The sequence below is a fragment of the Triturus cristatus genome, chromosome 8, assembly GCF_964204655.1.
Source record: "Triturus cristatus chromosome 8, aTriCri1.1, whole genome shotgun sequence".
Taxonomy (NCBI): Eukaryota; Metazoa; Chordata; class Amphibia; order Caudata; family Salamandridae; genus Triturus; species Triturus cristatus.
The window spans coordinates 521,630,905-521,641,539 of NC_140591.1; positions in this window are offsets into that span (position 1 = coordinate 521,630,905).

The following is a 10,635-nucleotide window of genomic DNA, read 5'->3' on the forward strand; positions in this document are numbered from 1 at the left end:
TTATATCGCTTTATTATTTTCCATATTTCCATATACATTTTAACCTTTCTATGTATTTATGTATCTATATACTTCTACTGTAGAAAAATAAATATATGGAAAAAATTAAGTAGAAAATAAACCTTTCAACTCTTTCCAATTCACTACTCATCCGTTACCTCTTTCATTATATCCCTACCTCCACTCTCTGACTTATCCCAAACCTCATTCCCTCCTCTATCCCTCCTTGACTCATGCTAAACCTCATTGTACCACTATGATCTCCCTAATAACCCTCTCTAGACTCTTCCCTCCTCGGACCCAACCCAAACCTGATTTTACTGCTATGATCTCCAAAATAACACTTTCTAGATTCTTCCCTCCTCTATTCTTCCTTCGATTGATTCCAAACCTCAATTTACTACTATGATCTCCCTAATAACCCTTTCTAAACTATTTCCTCCTCTTTCCCTCCTTTGACCAATCCCAAACCTCCTTTTACTACTATGATCTCCCAAATAACACTTTCTAGACTCATCCCTCCTCTATCGTATTCAATCCCACTAACAGGCTCACATGTCAACCGCTCAAATCAACACATTATGTTTCCCAATACTAATCCGGCACTAATTCACTTTGGGTTGACCAATCCCAAACCTCCTTTTACTACTATGATCTCCCAAATAACACTTTCTAGACTCATCCCTCCTCTATCGTATTCAATCCCACTAACAGGCTCACATGTCAACCACTCAAATCAACACCTTATGTTTCCCAATACTAATCCGGCACTAATTCACTTTGGGTTCTAGAATAGCGTGCTATGCACTGAAAAGTGCTTAAACGCCTTGTCAAAGGTAGTACACCTTATACAAATACAATTACAACTACAATTCGAATGCCATCTAGTATTTAACCCCTTGTGTGCTCTAGATGGCCCCCGGCCGTCCAACGTCACAGTGGGTGTGTGCGGAGGACGGCCGGGGGCCGGCCGAACCCCGCCCACTCATTAAAACGCCCGTACAGCGCAAAAATTGGGCAGCGCGGAAGGGGTTAATAAATTACACAGTGCAACTGAGATCACAGCCTAATAGATTTACTGGACTTGTTTCACTAATTATAAATGTATGATTATTTATAGCTGAGCCTATTTTACAGATATGTTTGCTGAGAACTTACTAGTTACCTGTTTATTTGAAATAACTACTACCTGGACTTGTTCTAAGTGAGAGGGATAGATTTAGAACTACCACTGGTGAAAATGGGGAACGGGTAGCCCCCGTATCTACCATAAGTAATACAGGGTGGCCATTCACTTCTTCTTTTATTGGGCCATTTAGGTCTATCTTGAGGACTGCACCAAGCCTACAATCATCCTCCTTCCTCAGGCACCATCACTGTGTAAGACTCAGTCCAAAAGGAAATGTTAATGTGGAAATCGATGCATTCATCACTAAAAATGAAATCTTGTTCTTTTTAACAGAATCACCCGTTGCGAACTCCACATCAACCTTGACTCGCAAATTCCACATCAACCTCAACTCACAAATATGTAGTCAAGCAGGCCCTGAGACCAAGGCCCGGGATTGCGGATTGATAGGTCGCAGGTGGGAGGATGCGTAGCTGGCAGGCAAATGCTTGGGAAGGAAACCCTTGATCAATCACACAGATAGAGACAGCAACATTACAAGTGTCAGGGAAGATTTCCTAAATAAAGCACAAGTGTCCAGAGGGGGTACTTGTGCTCCTAAAACACCATAAAAAGTCAGATACCACATGAGTTAGGAACAGATAGCCAATCAGGACTTACTGCATGCAGTGATCACACACTCACTATTTTGTATATATAGCCACGTTATCCCCTGGCTACATTATGTCCATGCAAGATCAAGACCCACCTCTGGTAACTACAAGACAATTAATTTACAACTCCAAAGGCAGCAACCAAAATTCCTCACTATATATGGTATGCTGGAAACTTTTATAACCCATGATGTTTTATATAAAAAAGTTCACATACTGCCTGTAACTTGAGATAGTCTTCAGACCATGTGCCTGTATCTGTTCTCCCGACAGTAAAGTTTAATTAAACACACTGTTCCTGTATTGCCAAATGCCTCTTGCGTTCTTTAATTTAAGGGATTTTGAACTCAAGTTAGAGAACTCAAAGTGTAGTTGCGCATTATTTAAAAGTGTCACTAATTACTGATTGTTTCATTTGAGGTTGAGCTCAGTGTTGCTGATATTTTAAATCATGTGGCAATCCCATTACATTATTCTGCATTTGAGGTTGTAAAACTGGAGCTGAAGGCATAGTTCCTTTTACCTGCCTTGTATTCTACATGTTCTGCACAGGTGCCTTTAGGGCTGGGACCATTGACTATGTCATACTATTCTGTGTCACTGAAGTCATGTTTTACTGCATGGTATTCATTTGAGGCATCATCTGTATTCCATTTGCGAATTGTTTTACATTAAGTAACTTCTTTTCTCAACGACCACCTTTATCACAAATGTGACAAACTCCAGATTTCATCTGAACATTGTCATATTGTTATTAATACCTTAATTTCTGAACTGAATTCATTTCCTCCATCTCCTGGAGGACCCTGAAATTGCACACCAGAAGCTTGAAAACACACTGTCCACCATTCTAAAAATCTGAGCTTGCACCATCAACTTCTCTTTAGTGGAGTTCTTTTTCAACTCAACTCACAATAATCCCTGCAATATTTTGCAAGGATCTCATACAACAATTTTGCTTGCCAACACTTCACATTCTGATGAATCTGTGACTTCAATTCCAGACACAAACCCAAAACAAAAGCAGAAACAAATCCTGGAGCTCCTTTCTTTGATGGATTATTTTATCCACTGTGTTGCCTGTAAATCTGTATTAATCTCTCATAATATGCATGAACGGTGTTATCTGCATTTGAGTTGATCTAATACTTTTGACTAATTGAGCTGTTTTGCTGGAACCTTTCTTTTAAATGCTCAATTACATGAGCACATTTTTGCATGGCAATTCATGAGGGCTTGTAATGAGGACATCTCTATGTGGTTCTCCCTCTGACCAAAAAGGCACAATTATTGAAAATAATGCATCCAAATCTTCCTAAAGCCCTTTTGAGCCAGTCACAATCCTGTCCACTTCTGTATACAATTTTTACGACTTCCTCCTAAGTTTTGGAAAACCCTCAGTAAATGTCCAAAGATCCTGTCTACTCCAAGAGACATGCACATAAGCTCCCGTCAGTGGGAATTCTCTCTCAACTTAACATTTATAATCACTCATAACGTGCGTATTTTGCATTTCAACGGCTTTTCAGTACAGTCATCTTAGTGATTTTTCACATCCTCTTATGTGTACAACACTATTTTTGTAATTCAGATTCTGTCATTCTCATTTTATATAATCCTCACATTTTCTTTTTAGCCAGACCTGCATCCATTTCTTCAGTCATTCTTTCAAGATTTTTATATGCACGACAAGTGTGCTTTCCCGCTTCCAAATCCAAAACCAACAATTTATCAAAAGTACATATTTGAATAATCCAATGATAAGTAGCTAGATTTACACATTCATTTAAATCTACTCTATGTTTTGAAGAATTTGTTTCGCAATACTCTTCACACTTTCTGATGATTCACCAGCCTCTGAATCATCTTCCCTTTACCTAGATTCAATCAACTCAGGCTCTTGAATCTGAACTTGATCCTCATTATAAGGAGGTAGAACTTTCCCTTCTACCAATGAAGTTTTAGATTTTGCCAAAATTGCACCCTTTGTAGATCTAAACACTCTTCACAAGACACATGCACAATCTGACACAATACAACATTACCTCAATATCTCAAAACACAATAATTCTATAGGACTAAACAATAAAACCTGTGTCTGTGCACCGGGACAAAGGACCGAAATCAAATTCCCCACAAAGGGTACGTAGTGCTTCAGGGCACACCACCATCACACACACCCTGAGCTAGGCTTTTGACAAGCAACAATCTAATCTGTAATAAGCACAGTTTACCTTTGTCACACAATAGAAACCACTATTCCTAATTAGTACTCATTCACAACTAGCGAATTAAGGATTTCATAATTTCAACTCATTTTTAAACATGCATGCTTCTTTTAAATATTGCACAGGCACTTTATCTAACTTGAGTTCTCAAAATCTTCACATAAAATACACAATATCAAGACAAATAAAACAGCAACAATTTTTATAATGCACCATCATCAACTGAGCATAACATACTGTGCCTGACACAATACCTTTAAATAAAAAGGACACAGTCACCAAAACACGGCACATATTGCAAAACATCATGCAAATCCCTAGTAATACTCAACAAATCAAAGTTCTGAACAACATCAACAAGTACACTGGCAATACTCCCAAAAATTCGCCAGGATTCTCCAACTCCTTGACATCCAAAGGTTCCCATTAATCAGTGAAATTAATAAGCTCAATTCTCTGTACAGGCCACCAAAAATGTAGACAATTTACTTAAGAAATGATAGGCCATAAGGTGGAAATGGGAGTATCTGAACATCTCAAAGCCTTAGTCCTAGGCTATTAATAAGTTCTGCACATGACAAAATTCTAAAGGTAGTAAACTCTTGGGTTTATAAAAAATTTATCATTACAGAAAGCAAAAATAATTACAATTCCCATGAATTAGCAAGCAGACTGATATACTTTTGGTCTCTAAAGAAAGGCCAAAAGATAAAAGATTACTGCATAATGTTTCATGAACAGAAGGTACAAGCATTCATGGCATTACATTATGTAGAAGGGTTCGATTAAAAATGCTCCACTCATAACAACCAATAAATCTAATAGTTGGTGCAACACCTCTAGAAACTCCTACTTCCTTAAGCAACTCATTGGTTAATGTGTACATATTTCGTTAAGGGGATGGAATCATACATTATGAAACACAGGAATACAATAGCTTGTTCAACTACCAACAGAGCTCAGCTAAGTGACTTTGAAGCTGTAACAGAAACACATTTCCCCCCTTCCCTCTGGAGAGTAGAACTAATTATTATACATTTGTTTTAACACACAGACCATGCAAAAGCTGTATTTTCATTGATTTTCTGAAAGAAAGAAAGAAAGAAAGAAAGAAAGAAAGAAAGAAAGAAAGAAAGAAAGAAAGACACGTATGTGGAATGTTTGTAGACATAAGTTAAAAGTGCACTTTTTTTCAGCATTTCAATAATGATGGTCAGTTCAGCCTGGTGCAGCCTAGGTATGCAAATTAAGACTCATATACAGCGGCATAAACATGGGTAGCAGACGTTTCAAAGGGCAGGGTTGGTTTAAAAAAATAAAAGTAAGTATGCTGGGAATGACACTGACAGGGATATTCAGTTGGACCCTAGCTGGACAATTGTCTGCTGCCCGAGGGGCGCAGTCAGTGACGTAACGATAATTGAGGGGGCCCCCCTGCAAGGTACGTGGAGGGGCCCCTCCAGACTCAATCAGGAGCTCCCCGGTCGAAGTGCAGTGCTGAGGGGTCCCCCTGGAGCTTGGGGGCCTGTGTTACGCCCCTGGGCGCAGTCACAAGTCTGACGTTTGAAGCAGTCCCATGGTATCCTTCCACTTTGAGAATCAGGTGCCATTCCACTTCAGGTGTTTGTATCTGTTCAACGGATTGGGCTGCAATTGTGGTTGCAAACTATTGATACATTTATCTTCTATTCGCAGTGTGGAGGGGATTGCCCATTTCATGCCCCTTTCTATTGGCAATTCATAATCAGTCACAAAAGGCTGAATTACTTTTCTGAATTTCAGAGTACAATTAGTACATTGTAACACACTCTTGTACGGTCACAAAACTGTGTTTTTGCAAATTGTAGGCTTTGTGACCACAAGAGGTTTGCACATCAGACCCCTATTCTTTCATTTGTAACCCTGTGACAGCGAGGTTCAAAAACACAAACTTGTGACAAAAAACTTTATCTAACATTTAAACTGTAGGGTTTTGTTCACTATTAAAAAGGCTAAACCTATCCAATGAGGTGGAATAAGATAAAACTTTGTGTCCATTACAGGAGCTTGTTAAACTGCACTTGCATCTATAATAAGAAAAAACATATTTGTGGGTTCGTCTAGTGAGCTGTCCATACATGTGCATGGAGGGCAGATACAAATTCTTCATAAGGCATGTTAAAAAAAATGCAGATAATTTGTGGATTGAGGGAAAAGATCACTCTCCTAAGGCTAATTAGAATCAGCAAAAAAGAGATTTGCTCTTCAAAATTCCACATCCTCATTCAGAGAATCAGAAATATATTAAGAGAGATTGACAGGCGGTGTTCCAGTAGGGTGGGCTGCAAAATGCAATGAATACTTATAAACAGGTAACTTGGTTAGTAATTTTGCAAGTAGTTTCCTAAACTAGAAAAACACATAAAACTATTTCTGTTAAAGGCTATAGCGAGTACCTATTAAGGATGGGAAAGGAAAAGGAACACCACATTCCATGGTAGTGCTGGACAAAATTATTTTCCTTCTTGAGAAAAACACCTCAATAAAGTTAAATATGCCTTTGGGCATCTTTTTAAGGAATACATTTTGCACAGAAGGGATACTCTTGATAAGCTTTGTGTCGTCAAGATATTCAGTTGTGCTGATGCAATTATTTTCTAATCCCCAAAAGTCACAAATTTACTCCAACAATATAGGAGAAAATATGCTTTATATTTGACTCTATCCAGCACTTCTTTGTGAATCGGGTGTTAGACGTTTCAACTAATTTGGCAGCACGCTTTTGCTGATAATAGTATCATTCCTTTAAAACAAATCTCGTCCAAATTGAAAATATTTTACTGTGGTGAATTATTAAGCAGTTTCTGTAATCTGGACATGGGTGTACGCTTCCATCATGGTCTCTCTTGCTTCCATCTCAATTGCTTGATTTCTTGACGTTGTACTTCGCCAAAATCTATTTATTTCAATTGGACGAACCCCATATCGTTGTATCATAGGAAGGAGTTCCAGTAGACGTGGTTAGGTTACAGATGAATGAGTTTATTGTTCTTATATGTTAAGTAGGTTTTCCAGTAAAGATGTAAATAAAATTTCTAAATAAATCAACCCGTTTCATCCAGGTCATCTATTAACTTAAGGATCTCTGCTGTTTATTATCGTGGCCCCAAGTTTCTTCTGTGCCCCAAAAGTTCATTCATCACGTACAATTGAGCAAGAGGCACATTTCAACGTTTACCACAACTGACCACGAAGGTTTGGACCTTCAAAGAGCACCAGTGACCCTCAAGCGGTGAGGATTCTGCTTCTTGTAAAGGCTAGACATCGACAGTGGGTCTTAGTAGGGTGGACATGATCAGAACTGTGGGACTGCAATGCCGTTCAATCCCTGAGGAAGCATGCAATCATAAGCACAAATTGCGTTAATAGGGCCCTTGGTCACTGGCTGCCCGCCGGAGAACAGAGTCCATGTATTTTGTCATATTTGCAATGTGTGTCAGCAATACAGTAAAGGAATGAAGCATACACATGAACACCTGCTGCTAAACCACCTAAATCCCATTGTATAGATTTCCAGCAGTCTGACTATCCCCTGACTCTGTTTTCATTTGGCACTGTTCTTCGCATGAAGCAAATCATTAGAACTATGGGGCATATTTACTAGAAACTGGCGGAGCGCAGAGTTATGCCAAAATTAGTAACGCTGTGCTCCATCAGTTTCAAAATGCAGGAATGCGCTGTATTTACAAGAATGCGGCACACCCTGCATTTCCCCTGGCGCTGGCGCTAAAGAAGCTGCTTAACGCCAGCGCAGACACCCTTGCGTCATGTTGCAAGGGTGCCTGCGCTGCAGGGACGTTTGTTTATATGCAGGAAGGTACACCTTCCTGCACATAAACAATCTTTACAGGCAATTTCCTGTTTTTAGGTGTACTGCAGAATGCAGCACACATGGAAAGAGAAAAATACGAGTAGAAATGAAATATTTCTCCTCATTTCGCCTGCTTAAGACCAGGTATTCCCTGGCGATATTTTTGGCGCTGCCCCTACCTTATTATTATGGGGAAACGTAAAAAAACAATGGCTATTAAGGTGGAACGCCCACTGCAACACCCATTGCACACCCCTTTCAAGCTAAGTGCTGAATGAATAGGGGCATTAATTACAAGGCGGCGTCCAGCCACGTTATATGGCTTAATGCTGCCTTGTAAATAAGGCAAAGGACTTAACGCCAGCAGAATGTCGGAAAAGGTGACGTTCTGGTGGTGTGAACTCCTTGTAAATATGCCCCTATATCTACATCACAAAGCCCTTTATCAGGCCAGACGCTTGTGTGACAAAGATGCTTAATCTGTTGCACACTTCCAGTTAGAAATCATTTAGATGGTGACAGCTCGCTATCGCAGGATTAGATTATGCAAAACCTCAGGTAGTGTTTAGCTTAAATGAAATCAGATGTTTATTTGCATTCTGCACCACAGAATCTGCCATTTGTTTGTGAGATGAGTAAAAGAACATGCCTTGAATAAACTGAAACCAATAAAATGTAATAACCACAAGGGCTCTTACGCGGACTGACTTGCTGAGGCTGAATTAACCGCATTATGGTAAGCCATTACTAAAGTTGCTATACTTCTATAATATGATATCATATTGCGATTTTTATAATATTGACAACACAAATGCATGTAGCTGTACCAAGTATGTTCTCCTAATCATCATATAAATTTCCGTTCAGAGGTGAAATGGGCGGCGCCATCTACAGGCAAGGGGGCGGGAAGCACGGAGGAACATGGCGGCGGCAGGCTGACGCCCGTCGTAGGAGTCCCGAGGCCGACAGATAGGCACAGCATGCAATGTGCGCTACATGATTGGGAGTTTTCCACCGTATAGGTGAGCAGGTATTGTTTGTCTCCTACCTTATCGATAAACTGATAACTTGCTTTTATTTTGCCTTCCTCTTTGGTTGAGACGCCGGGTGAGGAGCCGATCCATCGCGCTCGGAGGCACTAGGACCCTGGAGACGCGGAACTGAAACTGACACTGACTCGGATGTTCCTTGCCGACGCAGAGGTAGCGGTGGCGGTTGGGAGAGACGAACGGCTTCGTGAAGACGCTCAGGAGGTGAAGAAGATATCGGTTCTGCAGCAGCCCAGAGGAAGCAGGAGGACGCTTTGGTGTAAGGCACGAGCTGCTGTGATATCTGTTCAGTTCCGTGGTCCGGTATGCCGTATTTCCTTTCCTTCTTGCCAAACAGCAACAACCTTGGTAAGGAGCTTCCAAAGAGGGAAGGGTGGTTTGCATGACTACATGGATCTGATTTCAACGGAGACTAACTTAGATACCCCCTGTTGTGTGGTGAGCGCGGTGGATGAAGCAGAGAGGCGAGGAGTTGTTGAGGTGCAGGCCCTTGACCATTTGAGGAGGAAAAATTCTAGAGACCCCCCGTTTGTACATAGAGCGCTATCAATATCGTCCTTAAGAGGTCGAAATAGATACCAATTGAGGTCTCAGCAGGAGCTTATTTCAAACGGGGTGTTAGATTCCGGTATTAAGGAGGGTCCAACTCCGCTTACTCCCTTTAAGAAGAAGAGAAACCAAGGAGACATCAAGAAAACAAAAGCCCCTAAGGGTCCACAACCCCAGAAGAATACACCGTCACTTAAGACCTTTTTCAAAATTATGCAGCAGGCTGGGGCTGGGGATGGGGGGGCTGTACCAATTCAGGGAAGTAGTAGTTCTCCTTTAGAGTTGATAAACCGATATGCACCCATAGAGAATACGTTAGTCCCAGAGGGTGATGGTGAAAGCGGAAGTGGGGACCAGCCCCCGGTAGGTAGTTTATCTCTATCCCAATCCCAAAATCGACATCCCCCATCAAGGGCCTCACCTACTCCGTTTGTAGTTGGCTTGGTTGGGCAGTGTCAAGTTCAATCCCCGATTCAGAAGGCTCCTCAGCTGTTGATGGATAACTCGGATGGAGAGGAGAGTATGCTAGGTTCCCTGTTAAAGTCCCTGAAGGGGGACCTTATGGCTAAATTCGAGATTTCTGAGAGTAATCAAAAGAGCATCCATGATAGATTTGATACTCTCGAGTCCAGGCTGGATGATATTTGTGCTCGTACTGGGTCTTTGGAGCTTAAAGCTTCTGCATTGTCAGAGTCGGTTCAAGAAAACGCTAAGGTAATTAACACTTTAAAAACGCAGAACCGGTCTCTTGCAATGGACATGAAACGGTTAGAGATGGAAGCTCGCAGGAATAATCTCAGAATCTTGAAGATTCTGGAAGGTGAAGAGCGCGGGGATATCAAGGATTTTGTCTGTAAACTTTTGAGGGAAGGGGTCCTGAAAGACTGCCCCGATGTTGTTTTGGAAAGTGAAATTCAAAGGGTGCACAGGGACCCTTTCAGACTACATTCAGATAGGAAAGTTCCGAGAAAGATCCTGGTGAATTTTCAAACTTATAGTGTTAAAGAATTAATTCTAGGCAGATGTTTATCTAGCACCAGTCTCCTCCATAATGCACATCCATATCAAATTAGATCCGATATTGGGGGGAAAACTGCGCAGAGACAGTGGGAGTTGGGTTCTAGAATGCCAGAATTAAGATCTTTAGGTGTACAAGTTCAGATGAAATTTCCTGCCC